This window comes from Oryzias melastigma, linkage group LG20 (genome assembly GCF_002922805.2).
Source record: "Oryzias melastigma strain HK-1 linkage group LG20, ASM292280v2, whole genome shotgun sequence".
Classification (NCBI taxonomy): Eukaryota; Metazoa; Chordata; class Actinopteri; order Beloniformes; family Adrianichthyidae; genus Oryzias; species Oryzias melastigma.
Genome location: NC_050531.1, coordinates 17,214,700 through 17,234,997, shown reverse-complemented (window position 1 = coordinate 17,234,997; position 20,298 = coordinate 17,214,700).

Genomic DNA, 20,298 nt, shown 5'->3' with positions numbered 1-20,298 from the left:
CTCTTTTAGAAGCGATTTTTAGTTTTACTGTATTGGAAAGATGGTCAGTGTGAGGGGCTGTAAGCTAGAGGAAGTGTGTAAACACATGGATGACGGGAAGTAGAGATGGGCTAACTCAGGACCAACATTAAGGGCAAATCCCACCTGCAACTTAGAGACAAATATATAATGAACTCCTGCCGCTCTGCAGAAACTATGTCCTAAAAACCAACACTTTTTTTTCTGATTTTGGCTAAACGGTTCAACCATAACTAAAAAACCACTGAGAACACTTTTGCAAACGATCAAAAGATGATCTGAGTGGGACACAATCAGGAAGGAAAAATCAAAATTTGTAGCTTTAATTGTTACGTATGAAAGAAAATACCATAAAAAATAGAATGAAACTACCGCACAAAAACAACTTCTTGAAGTTTCCCATCCTTGTTCTCATGTTAACACATCATGACAGTCTGGTACTCCTTGGCTCAGACATCTGTTTCCCACTCATCATTTATTTTAATCTCAGCTGTAGCTCAGTGTAGAAATCTGACTGTATGTTACAGAGCTGTGACGCTGTTATTCTGTCAACAAACAATGTGTAAAGGGTCATGCGTTTGCAGACGTGCTCTCACAAACAGACAGTAAAACAGGTGTCAGAGGAGCTAAACCTATATTTGTGGCTGTTTTGACGGTGACGCGTAGCTCCAGACCCTCCGAAAGCCCCACACTGAGTGAAAACATAATGAGGTTAGTCTTTCTACAGAAATGTTCCACCATCAGCTCCAGCGCACGTTTCCATAACAGATGGTCATTAGAAAACGTTTTCCAGTTAAAAACGACTGCCTTCTGTCTCTAACAGACATTCTCTTCCAGTAAATATCAGATGAGATGAGAGGCAGTCGAGTGTTCTGAGTAACCGGGTCAGGTTGAGTTGAACTGCGTGCGTCATTTGGTTGACAAGTCGGTGCAGGCGGAGACTGCTGGCTGAACACCTGATGGACGCAGACTGAGTGGGAAGTTGCCAAACGCAGGATGACTGACATAAATGAGATGGGAGAGGTACGAGCTACGGCCGTGTTATTGGCTTTTATTCAAACGCTTGAATCCCAGTTTCTTTTAGTAAATCAGCATAGCAACTCCAACCATTGACAGTATATGAAGACCGGTCTATAGGAGGGTGGCATCACCCATAGAAATTAATTGACTTCCAGTTTTGAGAAAACAGTCAATTTAGCCGCCATTTTTTTTTATTTTTTAATATGGATGCCGCCATGTTGCACCCTATCCCATCTGAGTCAACATTTCTACTCTGGTCAATCAAGAGTGAGTTTGTTGGAGGTCAGCACCCATACCGCCTGAATATTTAGAAATATTGACCTCTTCTCTTTTTAATCCTCTAGATACCATTATTTAACCCTTCCGCTCTCCTTAGTTTGTTTACATTAAAAGTGGGGTCATCTGGACCCCCCAAGACAGTGCGCTGAACTTTTTTTTATCTTTGATTTTTGAGTTTCACTAATGTCCATGACAGACATAAAATCCTGTCCACCTTTGTCATGGAAGAAATCACATATCAATATGTGGTTGGAGTCAACTGGACCCCGAAGGGAGCGGAAGGGTTAAAAAGCTAAAGTTGTTAGCTTGAAGTCTGTTTTGTTGATATTGTTTTTCAATCAAGTTAATCTATATTTGCAAAAATTAAAAAAAATGTTGTCAATACTTAATATTTTATTATGTGAAAGAGTGTGTAATTTATTTATTTTTCTTTTTTTATGAAAATATTGTAATTCCTTTGAATGGGTGGAGTATTTGGTTCAAATGTAGGGTTTATTTATAGGACATTTAAATAATTTTGAAATGCAATTATATATTTATTATTAAAGCAATAAAAAATAACATCTTATTTTATGATATATATATTTTTTCTTGCTAACATAACATTGAAACAGAGCTTAAACTGAAGCCTTAGTCAAAATTTATCAGTAAATTTGAAGTAATGCCTTTAAGTTTTTAAATACATTTTTTGTAGCGTTATATTTTAATTATTCAAGTTTTTATTTTAATTTGGTCTTACGCTAACTTCTGCTAGCTAGACTATGCATCCTGCCAAATGTATGCTACAGGTAACTTAGTTGGGTTTCTCTAAGGGAAAAATGTTTTTAAAGTTTGTTATTTCAATGTATTTTTTTGTATACACAAAGGTTTTTTTTTTTTTTAAGTTTAAGTTTAATTAATTTATATAGTGCCTTAAAATGACCTCAGTCAAACAAGTTGCTGTACATTAAAAGCTCAAAAAACAATAAAAACAACAGCTAAAATATTAAAAAGAATTGCAGATAAAAAGTAGAATTACAGATAAAAAGTATAAATAAGTGACATAAAAGCATAAAAACACAAGATAAAAGCAGCGCACACCAAAAATGTTATTTGACAAATCTTTTTTTGTAAGCTAAAATCAAAACAGTCACCGCATTCTCCTAAACAGCATAAAATGTTGTCTTTAGGAAGCTTCCAGATTACATCTGTTTACTCTAATTTTCATCAGTTGTGGATCTATTTCTAACATTCGTCATATTTCTTGTATGACGAATGCTAGCATACTTAGCAAAGCTTAAGGTGACCTGGAATCCATCTGCGCTGAAAAGATCAAGCTAAAACTTTACGCTAACCTCCTAATAAACAGGACGGTCTCAGACAAAGTGAAACACAGTGAGTTTGAGGTTGAAGTGACAATCTGGCAGAATTGTAGCACCAGTCCATTTACAGCTGGCGGGACGTCTGTTCTTCGCTGTGTGCGCCATTGATCTCCGCGGCTGCTAGCGTTGCAGTTAGCCAGCAGAGTGCAGCTGCAGAATGGGCCTGAAGTCTGTGTGGTTTTTCCACTGCTGTGCCTCATTACTTTTCAATATCCCAGGAATAAAAGCTGCGGTCACACTGACATAGCTCAGTCCTGAAGGATGGATGAGTTTCATAAATAAACTAGGACGGAGGTACAAATGTTGCCACCTTTCCTGTGCAGTCCTGAACATGGACTATTGTCCCCTTCTAGATATAGTATTTTTTTCAGTGAGGGTGCAGCTTAAGCTAGATTATACGTCATACAATCGGCCTTTGCATAAATCGTATTGCGCCCCATCTTAATCATTTATACCTGTAGTTTCTACTCAGGTTGGCCAGTTTTGAGGTGTTAGTACTTTTCAAATCTGATTATATAATTGTCTCAAGCGTTTTGTATTTTATTTGATGTGTAACAGGGATCTCTGAGATTCTGTTTGATATAAAATAAGTTCAATTTGAAATTATTTGCCTCTTGCTCCATGTCCTACTCAAATATAACTGAAGTTATATTGGTCTTGGAAAGTAAATGTGCAGTGAAACTTACTTGTATTTTAAAATTTATTCCAGAACTGGGTCAGGATGAGATAATGTCTAACCCCTCTTGAATTCAGAATGCACAACTACTGGCTCTGTTTCTGAAGTCTTGGGAAGTGGAGACGGCAGTTTTCTGGATCGAGTTTGAGTCACTATGGCATCTTTCTAATCACTTGAAATAAGCTCAGGTTAAATGGTGCAAAATCCATACAATTGCGGATCATTTCATCAACTTCGCTATAGAGTAAAAAAAAAAAACCTTTTGTCACAGGGACCCATACAAGGAGTTTACCTGTACAGGTGATGCCGGTTTTTAGTCCATCCAGGCTCATGAAGGGTTTAAGAAAGGAGCCAATCTTTAGGTGAGCGCCAATGTGTCTTGGTGGTTCATTGTGTCTGTATAAATAAACTGGAACATATATTTATTGTGTGTTTTGTAACTGTATCGTGAAGTATTTGTAAGGCTAAGATAGTATCTCTCCCTCGTGGGAATCCCTAAGGTTTCTTCTTTTTTCCTTACTCAGGTTTTTTAGGAGTTTTTCCTTACTGGGAAGGGGGGTCTAAGGGCAGGGATGACCAGTTTCATTTAGTCTGTTTAGTTTTTAGCAATTCTTTATATTTTATGACTAATTATCTGCATCTGTAAAATTACCTGCATGAAGCCCAATGAGGCGCATTTTCCTTGTGATTTTGGGCTATATAAATAAAATTGTATTGAACTGAATTGAAAACTGTAGAAACGCAGCAATAAAGGAAGCTGAGAGCTCACTCGGCAAGGGGTCTGGCTTTTAATCTTCCAACACATTAACGAAACGAGAGGGGGGTCATCAGCCTCTCCCTTCTTCTCACTCAAGGTGCAGGAAGAAATCAAACACAACAGGACAAAATAAAGAAATGCAAACAATGTTAAACAGCCAGACAACAAAACATAAATGAAACCCCAAACTTAAACCCAATTCCAACTAGACAGGCAAAGGAAATGGTAACCCATAATTCCCTGTGCTACCAGACCCGACAGCAGGCCTAACGTGTCTGTGACCATCACTACAGTACTTTGAACTTCTAGCCAATCCCTTTGCCTTTCCTGCAATAGTAGGGTTCATCTAAGACTGGTGACAGGGTGAACATGCACTCCAATGTCTGGATGCATTTCACAGCACATCACAGAAGTTTGAGTCCCATCAGCCAATCAGGAACTCAGCTTTGGGCACGTGATGTTTTTAGTGCCCCGATCAGCGGGTAAAATACTAATCCAATGCGAGCGTTTTTGTCCTATCGTAGTGCAGCGGTTCTCTGGCTGCAATATGTGACTTGGGAATGAAAATGTGTTGGTTTGGGAAGATGTAGGCATTATTTTTTATTACTGAAGCACTGATTAGGAACCGAAACCAAAGAACCGCAACAGATGCCCTGTATCCACCTGTAAGGGCAGGTACGACTAAGGCAGTGTTTTGTTTAAACCTACACTACAACTGGAGGGCTGTAACCTATCATAATCCCATCCTCTATTGTTTATACTAAGAATGAACCAGTCCTTCCTTCAGGTCCTGTTCCGTGAATCCTTGGAAGCCACTCCGAGATGAGCGCGCTCATTGGCATGCTAATGTTGTGGGTTAATATTTGTTCCTCTGATTTGCAATAACCCAAAGTCCACCTCCTCTAATAAGCTCACTGAATAATGCACAACGCTTATACAATGTTTAGAAATGCATATCTTTGGAGATGAAAATCCTGGCCAACCTTGGCTAAGTTAATGGGATGAGACTCTTCTCCCTGAGGGACAGAAGAGAGGCTCGGGGAAGTCCAGTAAACACTCCAGCTTCTTCTAATAGAGGAGCTGATGCCGGAGCTTAAAGTCGGCAATAGTAGCTGGAGCTTTAAGGATTAGATTTGACTTGATCCTTTTTTTGTGTGTGCGTGCAGCATGTGTCCCCCCCCTATTTTTTGTTGTTGTTGTTAGGTTTGCTGCTAATTGCTCAAAAATGCAAACAGTAAGAAATAATCACTGTCAGTCAAGCTGAGTGGCTGTCAGTGTGCTAGCGTTCCCTCGTTTATCCGGCTCTTCGCTCTCATTCGGTTTATCGCTGCTCCTCTTCTGTTTATTCCAGGCGAACCACTGTTGCTGGAATAAACACAAGTGCAGCTGGGAGAGAAACCAGCTTTAAAAACGTGGCTTCCACCTCCACACAGCGCGGGACAATAATGGAAAAAGACAGCCAGAGTTTATCCAAATTGGAATGTCGGAGTGCTAAAAGTGCGGCGGTTCGACCATTTTTCCACCTTCTAATTAAACATTTTTTTCCTCTTTCACTTATCAGTGGGTTTTTCAGAATAAAAAACCCAGACTCACATAAAGAAGCAGCGATTACTTAATGAAAGCTTTTGTTCTCTTTCTTTTGGCAAAAGCTCAACTTAATGCCTTTCATTTTCCTTTTTTCAAGATTAATTTTAACACCTGAGGTCTCATTGTTTGGAGTGTGGATCGCTGTTTGTTCCTTTCCCATTATATTTAAACCATTAATAATCCAGCCGCAGCAGATGAGCTCATTTTTGTACAATTTTAAAGCTTCTGGAAAAGAACTAAATTAACCTTACACTGACTTGCCTCTTTCATAGGTACAATTTCTTCCTATCTAAACGTAGCTTTGTGTTCATAATAATTAAGGTTTTCAGTTTATTCTCATGAGTTAAACTAGGACATAACAAATAAAGTAAAAATGTGAATGTTTTTGTCTTCCTTTAGTAAACGACATGAGCCAGGACATACATTTAGCTCAATAATTTGCATTCAGGTATAAAAAAAAGATGTTATAATAGGTTTAATGCTTGAAAAAGTAAAACTCTACACTAACTAAACTTGGAGTCAGTGTTGAGACTTGCATTGCCTCAGTATCAGTGTCTCCATGAACCCAGCTGTGATCAGCTTCACCATCTCTCTCTGAGGCTTGTTTTCATCAGCTCACTTCATGTTTACATCACTTTCTACGTCTTCCAGCCACTAAAAAGAGTTAAAGAGAGTTTTGGCACCAGCTCAGACGCACCTACTCCTCCCTCTGCAACACTCCCCACCTCAAAAAAAAAATACATTCCACCCTCTCCTCGTCGTAAGGATACCCATCTGCCCTGGAGCCAAATTCCGCCGTGTTTCTGGGAACGTAGTGCTTGGCTTTTGTGAGGCTCCCCTGAGAAGACCCAGGCCTCGCCCCGGCGGGGCCAAAAGCACTACAAATTACTGCGGGAGCATTCTTTCTTTTAACCCCTGACAGGTACCGCCGGGCTATTATCACCGTATTAATGGAGGAGACGGAGCGGTGTGACACAGCAGGGATGTTTGGGGTTTCAGAGGTGCACGTCTTCATGAATGGGGCCCCGGTTACATCAGTCATCCCTTTGACACCACTCTGTGTTGAATATTCATTAGCAGACACAACCACTTTGGATCAAAATCCCTGTGAAATGACAAATACAGGTGACTTCAACACCTGGGTGCTTCGGGACGCTCAAAAGCGCCTTCAAGGACGGAAAAATTGACGATCAACCATCGTCTGTCCACTCAATTTAAGTCCTCCTCAAGCTACAAACAAGTGTGACTCCATCCCCTGCATTCCTCATGTGATACCTTACTAGATACCAAAGGTTTTTTTTTTTCTTTTTGGTTAGTTTTTTGTTAAATAAATTGCTTCATAGACGTGTTGGAGATACAACATTCCTCCCAGCTCAATCAAGCCGGCATGAGAAGATGTCAGAGAGACCGCCCGAGGCTGCTCTGGTATGGTTCACTCTTATCTGCAGAGATGAGCCCTTCTGGCTCTGACCTGGCAAACATCAGGCTCCTCCAACTCTGAGCTCACAGTCTGTAATGAAGAAAGCACAGATCAGTCACAGAGGCGCTCGCATTCTGTCACCGCACATTAGGCAGCTTTATGTTGAGCAACAGGAAGCCGCTGCGCAAATTCATGTCCTCAAAGTCACAGACCATTTAGATTTCCTCTAACATAAATGATGAAGGGTTTTTACTGTGGTACACAAAGTCTATTTATCCACATTTACATCATTACTGTGCTCTAACCCAGATTTTATGGCAGTCTGTTGCAATAAGACATTATAGGGAAATCATTTTTCTATGTTAGCTTTAATAAATAACTGGTTTTTAAGGTAATTACTGTTTTTGACTGCTATACGCTTGATTTGAAGTAGATACGAGCAACATTTTACAACAAAGAGACTAAAAAAACATATTTTTTTCCTATCTAATTTTATCATCCATGGAAGTGCTTAAATATTGTCCTACATTGTACTAACATTTGTGTATAAAACCTACCTGGTGTTTATTTATGCTCCCAAAATAAAAAAAAATGTATATATTTTACTATATTAGATATATTGTAATATATTCTTTAGACAATTAACGGGAGGTGCATAGTCAATGAATGGTATATTACATTTCATATTAGGCACATTAAGCGAGACAAAAGAGTCAGACTTTTTTACCTGCTTTAACAGTAGCTCTAGGACTTGTTTGTAACACAAACGTTACTCACATTACCTGTATCTACCTCCCCTATCTGCAGCATGTAATTAAAATATGATACAGCTAAAACAAACATTACTGACTACGCTAACTCCTAAACTTGTTAGAAACACATAACAAAACACAGTTCGACACTGCTACGGTTAGCCACATTAGCATATTTACAAAAACACCCAATCTTGAAACACAGCGTGTAAAAAAAAAAAAAAAAAAGCACATGAAAAACTGGCTGATAACACTGTAAACGTTACTACGAAACGTGACAATGCTAACTCCCAACCTTGTTAGCAACATACATAAAAAAACAGTCCAACATCGCTACATGTTACCTGCATCAGCGTATTTACCATATTTTGTAACTCCCAATTTTGCTTGCAACACGTTAAAAATAACCACCATCGCTAAAACAAACTTTACTGTAAGTAAGCTAGCTTTCAACCTTGTTAGAAACACACATAAAAAACACAGTCCAACACCACTACACATTAACCGCATTAGCATATTTACAATAACAGTCAAATTTAAAACACGTAAAATGTAAGAAAAGCACTTAAAAAACTGGCTGATACCACTAAAACAAACTTTATTGTGACTACAAATTATTCAAACCTTGTTAGCAACATACACAAAAAAAAAGAGTCCAACATCGCTACACGTTAGCCACATTAGCATATTAACAATATCACCCAATCTTATAGCATGAAAAGGGTAAAATAAACAGACTGATATTGCTAAAACAAAAACTGTGACTATACTAACTTTCAACTTTGTTAGTGACACGCTAAAAAACAACAATCCAGCACTGCTACACAATAGCCACGTTAGCTTATTAACGATGTCACCCAACCTTGTAACATGTTAAAAAAATGTTTAAAAAAATGAAAAAAGTAAAATAGTGATATCGCTAAAGCAAACTGAAGTCTCACCATGCTAACTTCCAACCTTATTAGTAACAGAAAAACGCAGTTTGATACTACTCCACGATAGCATATTTAAAACACCCAACCTTAATTGTAACTCAATAAAAGAGAAAGAAAAAAACAGACACTGAAAGAACTCCATGTGCCTCTAAAAATCACTTCGACATGAATGAATCTATAAGGCACTTTAAATTAAGCGCAGTCGTGTTTGAAAAATGTTTAATGTGTGCCTTCTAGTGAGTAAAATATTCTGCATTGGAGTTGCTTAAATATTGCCCAATACTGTGCTATGATTTAAGTGTAAAATTAATGTATTTATGCTCCCAAAATATGAAGTAAATAGTCAAAAAACCTAATTGTTAATGGAGGCCATGTGCTTGTTGGTACAAATTGGTAAATATGGTGAACATTTTTTTATTTATTTATACTGAAACATTAATAACCTTTTGATTCAATAAGTTTGTGTTGGAATAAATTCATTTCACATTATTATGGATATGTAGTCACACATAAATATCTTATATTTCTCAAAAAGTTTTATAGGAACTACTTTTTCTTCCGCCTCTCTTCTATGTACGTTTGACTTATATATACAGTGTAAATACAAACAGGTGTGAAAATATTTGAGCTTTTTGAAGAGCAACAGTGCAGAATATGGTGTGTGTGTGAGAACACCTGAAGGCGCTGCGGCAACCCCAGAAACACCTGAGAATGAGTGGTAACTCAAAGTATGACGAGGTTATAGGAGGACGCGGCAGTCACAGCAGACAGCAGAGGAGCGATGTCGGGGAGCTGACTCACCGCGTCCTCCGATGCTGCAGATGCACAGGGAGAAAACGCAGAGCTGTCAGCAACAGTCACTGGATCCTGGGAGAAGTATCTATTAGGGTCTGCTGGGCTCGGATTCTAGCGCTAATCTTCAAACAATAGAAGTTTTATCGCAAAAACAAAAAGTCAAAGAAGTGGGGAAAAAATAAATAACAAAATGCATAAAATCAAATTAGTTCAAAACATATAAATAAATCTATTAAGTTTATAATTATTATGGTATAATTTTCACCTTTTTGGTATCTGTTGTTGGTTTTATATTATTACCAGCAATTTTAGCGCTAAATATATTTTATTTTGGCTCCTAAAGTAGTTTATTGATTTTGAAATGAAGTACCAACATACAAACCATAATAAAGACACTACACTGTTGATAGTGAGTCTACATGAGTGGTGTCATTGTGCTTTTACATTGATAAAATACTATTGGATTATTTGCATCGCGCCTTAACATGACGACAGTAGAACAAGACGTCATACATTTAGTATTCAAAAATCAAAAAACCAAATAAAAAGTACTACAGTAGAATAACAAAAGTAAAATGAGTTTTACAAAGTTTTTAAAAAAATGAATCAAGAGAATAACTTCCAGCATTGCAAAGATTGGGTAAAAAACAGTTCTGAATTGCAGAAAATAGATTTGGGGGAGTCAATGCCAACAGCTGCGTGCTTGTGCAAAGTAGTTAAATTATCTCAAAACTTGATTTATCCCCAAGCTTGTGAGAAAAATGAGACAAACATTTTTACGCTTGAAATATTACCAATGCAATATTGTAAATACTTTGAATCATAACTAGAATAAAAAAGGAACATTTAGCTTTTTTTTACCAACCAAACAGTTAACAATCTCTGTAAATGTTGTGCGTCAAATTCAACAGGATTAATGGCTTCACACCTAAGAACCTTAAATGTGCAAAGTAGATCAAAATCACATATATAAAACATCTTTTGTCTGAAATATTTTTATAAACCTTTGACTACCAAACAGAAAAAAACAGATGATGGAATATTTTCATTAATGTCAGTTTTCGCTGCATAAATCTTAAAAAAAAAAGAAAAAACTCTAAAAATGGAGCAGCTGAAATTATATATTTCCTCATTGCTATTCTTAGTGTCATCTCAATTTTTACACTTCTTTTACGTACTGTAAATACAAATTGTGATTATGGAAATTATCCTCAATTTTGGTGCAAGAATCTCTAAATCAGACCTAATTATGTGATGCTCCAAATGTTTAACCGGTAACTTGATGACCTTTTGGGTCAAACCAAATATTTTAACAAAATTTGATTCCTAGCTGAGCAGCTGGTTCAGAATAGTGACTGTATTTGAGAACTGGACCAAGTGAGTGTGACATCACCCATAGAAAATGGTTTACTTCAGGTCACGACAAAATTATGTCAATTTAATCACATTTTTTTCACAATACAGATGTTGGAACGTATGTCATCAGTAAGCAGTGATTAGTCCGTGTCGGTGTGAGCACGTTTCTATGGGAACCACTCTGGCCAATCAGGAGAGAGCTTGTTGGACGTCCACACCTCTATCACTTTATAAAACCTGTCTATTAAACATTTCACATATTTGACGTTGTGCCAGCATAAACCTCAGACCTTGACTTGTCAGTTTATAACTTTAATAACTTTCATTAAAGAAAAAAAATATTGTGAAAAAATTGTATTAACAATAAATAGTTTTTAAAAAATGAAGAAGAGCAAGAATTATTATTCTGACAAATAGAATGACTGAAAAAGAGCTGCTTATTTCTCAATAGAAGTTTATAGGATTGTGACTTCTTGGAGACAGCGGGTATTTCCTGTTTGGAACATCAAAAGGTTAGGCGTCACAGTCCAGTTCTCTTATACAGTCAATTGTCTAGACTGGCTAAAAAATAATAAACATAAAAATGATTGTATTTTTTTTTTCTTTTAAAGCTTTTTTAATGTATATTTAGCAAAAAATTGGCAACAATAGGTGTGTGGGTGTTTTTCTTTGTTGGTTAATATTCCAACAGTATTAATGCTTGTTCAGTGAATCAGGATTTTGTCAAACACGGCGTGGTACCGCCGTTCTGCCTGCAGCTGCTTTCTCTTTCCGACTGCATTTGAACTCCCTCATAATGAGCATCGTGTGAGCTCATCTGGGATTTGACTTGGAATAATTTTGCTTTTGTTTCCTGAGCAGCGCTCGTTGAGTCTGATTCTCAGTGAACACGCGGCGGCGGCGTGCCATCTTTGAAAGGAGAGCGCCGATGAAATCACTTCCTGTTGTCACCTCGCCGTTTGGTTCCCTGGCAACACGAGAGCCACACCGGGGAGAGTGACTTCTGAGGAGCCGCTTTGATCCTTGAACCCAAGTTTTCTAATGAACTTGAAAACAGGCATAGATGAGATGCTGGATTAACTCCCAGCTCATAATGAAAGGTGTGCTTTCAAGCCAGACGACAGTATTGATCCTCATAATGAAATATTTTCTCTGTCATGAAAGCCTCAGACGGATCAATCCCTCTTGAAGCTGCTCCGTTTGGGACAGTCGCCTGTCTTCTTGATCACATTTGCATCGGCAAACTTGCACGGCGCGTTTGACTGAACCTCCAAGTGTTTAAAAAACAGTATATTTCCACGCGCACGCCACTCCTTTCTCAATGTCAAGAATCTCCACGTCCATAGAAAGCCTTAAACAGTGAATCCATACTGGCTGTATCAATAATCTCCATCTGCAGCCAGAGAAAACTCTGTATGGGATCGATGGGTTCAGCCTGGAGGCTTGAGATGTTCTATTAACAGTTTCACACAGCCATTTAAATCAGTAGAAATGGATCGATTCTGAGTCATCCAGTGTATCAGCGATGGTTAGTTTTTATGACAGGGATGTAAGCATGAATAAATCAGCAACATTCTGTAAACTGGAAAGTGTTTGCCAGAAATAACACAAAAACATGGAGAAAAAAAATTAATGATTTCTACTGAGGATTAGGGCCACCATAAAATAAAATAAAAAAATGTATGAGGAAAGTCATCAAAAGTAAAAAACAAATGTGAAAAGTTGCACAATAATGAGAAAAAGTAAAGATTTTTACAAGAACAAAGTCATAAAATTATGAGATAAAAATAAAAAATGTACTATAATTGTCATAAAACTATGAGTAAAAGTCCATATTTTTAAAAGGAATAAAGGTGTACAAATATTATATTTTTATTAGAATAAAATTGTTCAACTATAAACTATACAACTATACAATAAAAGGAAAAAAAACTATTTTTTGAGTTGAGAGAAAAGCATCTTAAATTGAAAGAAGTATTCAACTTTATTATTTTTTCTGCTTTCAAAGGTAAGAAAAAACCTGCTGAAACAACAGGGACAGAATCATTGACTTTATATCTGACAGCAGTGGTGTTTAGCAGGGGGAAACGCTGATCATTCATCTCTGCAGCATGAGATGTCTTGGAAGGCTGACTGATGTGATGGTTTCCTACAGTCAAAGATGTATGGAAGATGGATGGACATGTTTTACAGGGTTTTTTTTTTACATCCAGGTTCTAAGGACTCCAACGTCCATAAACACAAGTCTTTAAAATAAGGCTCCAAAAAGCAGCTGGTGGTTTAAAATGATATTGTAATTCAAATTAACCTAATGAGTCATTTCTATGTTCCAGAGCAGAACTTGGCTCGGTACCAGACCACGTCAACAACATGTTTGTCAGCTTTGAGAACTTGCCGGGGTCTCCTGGGTCCAGTGAAACTGGCAGATTGCAAGAGCAGATTCCAAGAGCTGGAACAGAGATGAGCTCCAAAATGTCTGTGCCAGGATTAAAAAAAAAACTGGCACGGACCACTGGCCTGATACCAACAGCAAGAACCAACAGTTTCTTTTTGAGTTGGTAAATCACTGGCATGTAATACTGGTTGAAAATAATTGCGGAGTCACTTTTTTGTGTCCATGTATGCATATATATTTTTTAAATTGTCAATTTTTACTCTCTACGAGTGGTTTCTCCTCCAAGCTCAGGTCCTCTACCAGAGTACCGCAGTATCTTAGCTGTTCCTGTGCTTTTCTGGACTAAGATGTTTGAGGTCTTTCCAGGGATCTCCTGTGGCCACTCCTCCAGAGGTTACAGCCTTGAGTGCTCCAATTACCACGGGAACCACTGTCACTTTCACCTTCCAAGCTTTCTCCAGTTCCTCTCTGAGTGCCTGGTATTTCTCCAGTTTCTCGTGTTCCTTCTTCTTGATGTGACCATCGGTTGGTATCACCACGTCCACCACAACGGCTTTCCTCTGGTCTTTATCCACCACTACATTGTCTGGTTAGTTTTCCATTACCATCCTGTTAGTGTGGATCTTTGCTCTCTGAGGTTTATCCCACTTGGGGTTTCCAGTCCATAATCTGCACACATGCTCCTAGAGAATATTATAGTCGCGTAGCTACCATATATCGCGGTATCAGATTTTTTTCCAGTGCAACATTTTGTGTGTGTTTTTTTCCTACTATCACAGTAAACTGCGTTCTGCGTCCTGATTGGCTGTAGACCTTCGTCAATGAACCTCTTTCGTGTTGTGTCTCTTGAAAAGAATGTGTTCATTTTGCCGAATTGACATAAATCTTAATATTTCCTAATATTTCCATCCATCCATCCATCTTCTTGACCCCTTCTTCCCTTCCGGGGTCGCGGGGTGCCGGAGCCTATCCCGGCTACTGATGGGCGAAGGCGGGGTACACCCTGGACAGGTCGCCAGTCCATCGCAGGGCCACAATCACACACACACACACTCTCCCAGTCACACCCAGGGGCAATTTAGAGTCACCAATGAACCTATGAAGCATGTTTTTGGACGGTGGGAGGAAGCCGGAGTCCCCGGTGAAAACCCACGCATGCACGGGGAGAACATGCAAACTCCACACAGAAAGGTCCCAGCCGGGATTTGAACCGGGGCCTTCTCGCTGTGAGGCGAGAGCGCTAACCACTGCGCCACCGTGCAGCCCATCTTAGATATTTATTTTTATTCAAATGCATAGTATTAGACTTGTTTTTTGATGAAGATCTGAACTTTGACGCCGGGTTCACAAGGCAAGCGGTACAGCTCAAGTGCGATTCAGAAGCAGTTTAGCTACATACAGTGAGGGAAAAAACTCATAACTTTTTTTGAAACGCATTTTTCTGGATTTTTTTTGTCATTGTTGTCTCTCAATGTTCAAATAAACCTACCATTGAAGTTATAGACTGATCATTTCTTTTTTATTGGGCAAACTTACAATATATCATATATTTTATCTCTCTCTCTCTCTCTCTCTCTCTCTCTCTCTCTCTCTCTCTCTCTCTCTCTCTATATATATATATATATATATGTATATTCTTTTGAATTAAAGAAAAATACAGATGTATTGGATGTGGTTTTTAAAATACATTGGCAAAACATTGTCACTTATAAGAGTTTAAAAAATGAGACTAAAGAAAGAAACAGGCGGAGAAAGTGGCCCTTTAAACTTCTGACTGCTAGCCTAACATCACAGACGCTTGACCGAGGTATTGTGTTCTCCTTTAACAAGCATTTACAAAACATTTTTTATTGATCTACCTTTTAATTTGTTTTGGTTTAATCTTTTTTGCTGAATTATGTCCAAATTTTGTCTAAAAAGGAAATACATTAAAAGACAAGATTAGCTTTTTAATCAGACGTGTTGCGACAATATGTTGCTAGCTAACACATTTTAGCTAGCAAGTTCTGACTTCAAAATAAGAGCCAACCCAAAGAGAAATCTTAATTTTTTTTTATAAGTCTTAGAAGATATTTTTGAATAACAGTACAGTACTCAATAACAGTAGAGTAGAGTTTTTTTATGCTGCTAAAGCTGTAAAGAGAGTGTAAGCTTGATATGATAAAGTGTGAGCTGACACTGTTTTAGATCTAATGATGGAACAGGGAGCGCTGTGAACAAAGACTAAGTGGAGGCTAAACAATGGTTTGCCTCTACCCAGTGAAAAACAGAGATGACTGTTCCTCATAGGCTACCTTCAGCTGTTGTTTCTTTCCCCATCAGTCCTGCTCAATGGTAATTGCAAAGCGAAACATCCTGTTTTGAGTTAACTAACTCAATAGAGCTGCCGCGGCGATAAACAATGAGAATTTTCCCCTTCGCTGTGTAATGGCAACAAATGTAGGGAAATGGGTTTAAACAGAAGCTCTCCTTTACACTCACGGCACAACATCCATATTATCCTGTCCTAAAAAAAAAAAAGAGGTCAAGCTAAAGCGCTGTGGTGTTTCTGCTGCTGTGAAGATGACAGCCAGCAAAGGTCATTACAGATGAATAGACGAGGTTCCAACAGAGGGTGGGTGGGGGGGAGTGGTGTGATTTATGCCAGGAACTTGCTCCAAAGGTGGCACGGGGTCAGAGAGCAAACAGTAGCCAAGGTTGTCTTTGACACCAGATTAAGTGTCCAAACACAGCCTGCCTCTGACAGTCCAGCTTCAGCTGACGGAGGCGAGCGCCATGCCAGAAAGGGAATGACAAGCACTCCACGCTTTCTGCTGGGACGGAGAAATCCTGCAATAGTAGTGGGATCGGAGGAAACTTTTCACAGCAGGAAGTGAGGTAAAGGCAGCAAGTGTTGCTTCCTGCAGTACGCCTGAGGAAGGAAGAGGGCTGGGAAATGGAAGTGGAAGGGTGAGGCGGGATTTGGCCCGGAACCGAAGAGGAAGGAAAGCCGTCGGTCCCAGGAGGAAGATGGAGTAGTGGCCACAATTTGAACTGGACAATGTAACTCAACCACGAGCGAATGGGGGGAGGTGGTCGAGTTCATGGGAAATCTCAGCTGAAACTGTTGAGCAAACAAAGTGGTTTGAGAAGATAACCATGTCTGTTGAGCGCAGCAAAATGCTTAAATCGATTTTCATTCAATCCTTTTTTAATTGACACCATGATGGTTTAGCCATGAGAGCATGTATGGCATCTATACCGCATCAACGCTGACGCATGCGATCTCACAAACACACATGTGATCAATACGGGACTTCATAACATCATTCCATCACCTCAAAGCTAATTTGTTGTTGCTACATCTCATTTCTTGCATTCCTGTCCTGTAAGACCATATCAGCCCCTTCAAGTGAGATTAATTCTATATTAAATTCAATTTAAAGTTGTCTTTTTAAAATATACTTGATGATGATTGTTGTTTTCTTTTTTATTTTGCTCCAACTTCTACAAACTATAGGCAGTAAAAGTCATGAGCATTTATTTTTTAATAAAACTTTTTCGTATTACGCTTGGTAGGACACACTGGTATGATGTAAACTCACACCCAATAGTTTTTTTGACCTTTTAACTCCAGAGTTGTTGGCGACATATTCAATGTGAATTAGCTGATTCTGACCCAGACAAAATCAAGTCGAAGCAACTTTTCCCTGCTTGAGAATCCGTTGGAAATATATAAATTGCATAATCTGCTGTATTGGGTACTCAAAAGAATGTCAACACTGGAGCTATAGCTGTGGTGTAAAAGGATAATGAAAAAAAATTATTCATAGAACATTTGTTCTACAAACCAAATGAAGATCAAACCACATTATACCCAACCACAAACAGTTGTACCAGGTCTCAGACTCGTTGAAAACAGAACATACGATTGTTGTGTATGTGGTAAGTGTATCGTCAGAACCGTCTTTCTTGTAGACAGGTGTCAATTAGAGACGGAACACAGTTGGAAGATATATGGTATTTTGAAAGGTGCAAATGTCAGTCAGTTTTTTAACGTGTTCCTAAGGTCTGGATTTTGCATAGTCCAATTGACATTAATTTTAGTAATATAAGTCTGTTTACTTAAGGAGCATTCACACCAACACAATTCCCACAACAAATTTGCGTCTCCCACCCCTCTTTTCCCACCAATTCACTGCTCGCCACCTGCCTGAGCTTAACGTCGCGGCTGCATGTGGGAGGGGCTAAAAGCCAATGTCTTTAGGATGTTCTCTATAATGAACAACGTCTGTGGAATTCTCATTTAGAATGTATGGAAGACACATGCAATGTAGAGGAATGAGGTTTATTTGTTGTGAAGAGTTGTCCAAAAACATCAATAATCATATTTGAGTTCATGTGATCATTAAAAAATTTTCTCAATACTCGGGGCTGTCTGTTATACAGCCGCTTCCGGGGTGTTTCTGTGTCTCTGTGGCTGAGCTTGAAGGCTAGTATTAACGTGAGGGGGAAAAAATAAAATTAGGGGACCTTTTTCCCTTTTTTTAAATGTCTCGATGAGACCCAAGCTGGCAGCCTCCGGACCTCGTATCGAGCGAGTGAGCTCCGCCGCGCAAACGAAAGCTAGCGATCTGTCCAGAGTGTACCCCGCCTTCGTCCCCAAGGAGCCAGATGAGCTCTGCAACCCCGCAGCTCCAGCAGGTTAATGAAATGGATGGAAGTTCAGAACAAAAACGCTCCCTTTGGATTAGTATGCGGCCCGCTGATCGAGTCACTGAAAACATCACGAGCCTAAAGCTGAGTTCCAGATTGGCAGCGACCTGTCAAACTTTAGATATTAAAATTTTGGCTGTGCCGCCCAATTCTTGCCTTACCACTCAAATCAAGCTGCTGGCAGATCTTCGTCCCGCATCCGTCGCTTAAATCGCAGCGTGGGACTTCAGATCACCTCAATTCATGTCTATATCATTGAATTAACATTGAAACTTCCTGCTGCTCAAATAGCATTCAGTGTTAATGTACCTTTACATGTTTTACAAGGTTGGGAGTTATTGTGAATATGCTATCACGGCTAATGTCTTTAATGTGGCTAACATGTTATGTGGCACAAACTGTGAATATAGCTAATAAAGACTGACTGACTGGCTTATTGTCTTGTTTAATCCGCCTTATAGTTTGTTGTCCCTTATATTTGACACAAATTCCAAAAAATGCCATTCATTGATGGCGTTTTATAATCTGGTGCGCCCTATGGTGGGAAAAATACCGTACAAGGACAGAACCACAGAGGGTTGAATAGTGCTGAAAGCTTTAGAAAAGCATCTTTCCTCTTAACAGGACTGACTGCTTGTATTAACAAAGACGGTGGTCATAAAGTGATCATCCAGCAGGTTGTGTTTGTTGTTTTTGTAGGTTTATTGTTGAGCAGAAGTGCTTTGGCAAACCACAGACTCTGGAAGTGCTGCTGAATGTTTGTTATGAAGTGGTTTATGTATTGAGCGCTAATGACTGAATTCTTTTGCATCGGGGCAAAAAGAAACTGTCCCGGTTTCCTGGCACAGGAACGAACAACTTTGTTTCCCAGAACAAAGGAAAAAAAAACAAAAAAACAAGGTGTTCTTGGAATTTCCATAGTTACCTGGGAGCACGTTTTTGTTTCGAGGAACGGGCAGGTGTGTGAAGCCGGCTTCACGGGGAGTGGGGCTCGGAGGCGAGAAGGGAGCGCTTGTGGTGTTGGAGGAGGCGAGTCGAGAAGAGCAAAAAAACTTGTAAAAAAAAAAAAGAAAAACAAAACAGAAAGAAAAAGCTAGGAATAAATCCTAGAAATAGATTTCAGCTCAAAGTGACAGAATCCAAGCTGTTTCTCTTTGCTGTGCAGCAGCTGTCTTCAAACGGCTGGGATGACACAGCAAGCATCCTGTTTATTGACTACCAGCAGGAAACACTTTCAGTGCTAACAATGTGCGCTGCTTACAAGTCTCCTCGGTGCCGCCGCGACTGTTTCCCTTTTCTCCTTTTTACTCAACCCCCCTGCCAAATACAAAAAGGAGGGAGAATGCCAACTCCAAAAAGTAGCATCCCAGGAAAGCCGTGCATTAATATTCATTCATGCAGAACATGCATTGTCGAGTGGAAATAGAGGAGCCAATGAATGCAGCATTTATTTGTCATTTACCTCCTGGTATGCTAATATAATGAGGTCTGCACACTAAATAACCAAAGTCTGCATGAATACTGATTCTTCCTCCATGTTTCCAAATGCAAGAAAACACAAATACAGCCATCTTTCCTCTCCAGAGAATACTTAGCGATAATAGTGACCTATGTTTTCCTTTGAAGCAGCAAAGAGAAAATTGTATTATTCCATCAGCAAAAGGTTATTGCATTATGTGTTCCTTACTTCAAAAGGCAATCAATCTCAGAGCAGGGCAGCAAGAGAGCCGCTCAAAGGTGGAGCACATCGCCGCTTTTATTGATGACAGCTGTGAAATGCTCCGACGGTCACGCCGGTTGTCAGACGGCGGAGGAGCGGATCAGACCCAGGACAGTGAAAGATAGTCTAAAGGTGTCTGGATGGTTTCTTCTTCTCTACTAAGAAACTTCATGACATTTAGTCGTTTAAGAACAAAAACTAAAGGTAAATATGAGGAAAAACTTTGTAACCTGACACAATTCACAGGCTTTATTTTAGGATTTGGAGTTCCACAGGGGTCTGTGTTGGATCCAATACAGTTTATATTACATGTATCATATTAAATCATTTTTTTGGAAATATCTGAGACAACTTGTAGTATCAGAATAAAAAATAAAGGTAATTTTGAGACAGCTTTGTGTAATCCGATTTGAACTGTTAGATTTAGAGATACTTTGGTTGGAACAGCAAAATGTCCTTTAGAAATGCTCAGATACTTGTGGAGGTTTGCAGGGGTCTATGTTAGGTCTAATTCAGTTTGCATTACCCTTAT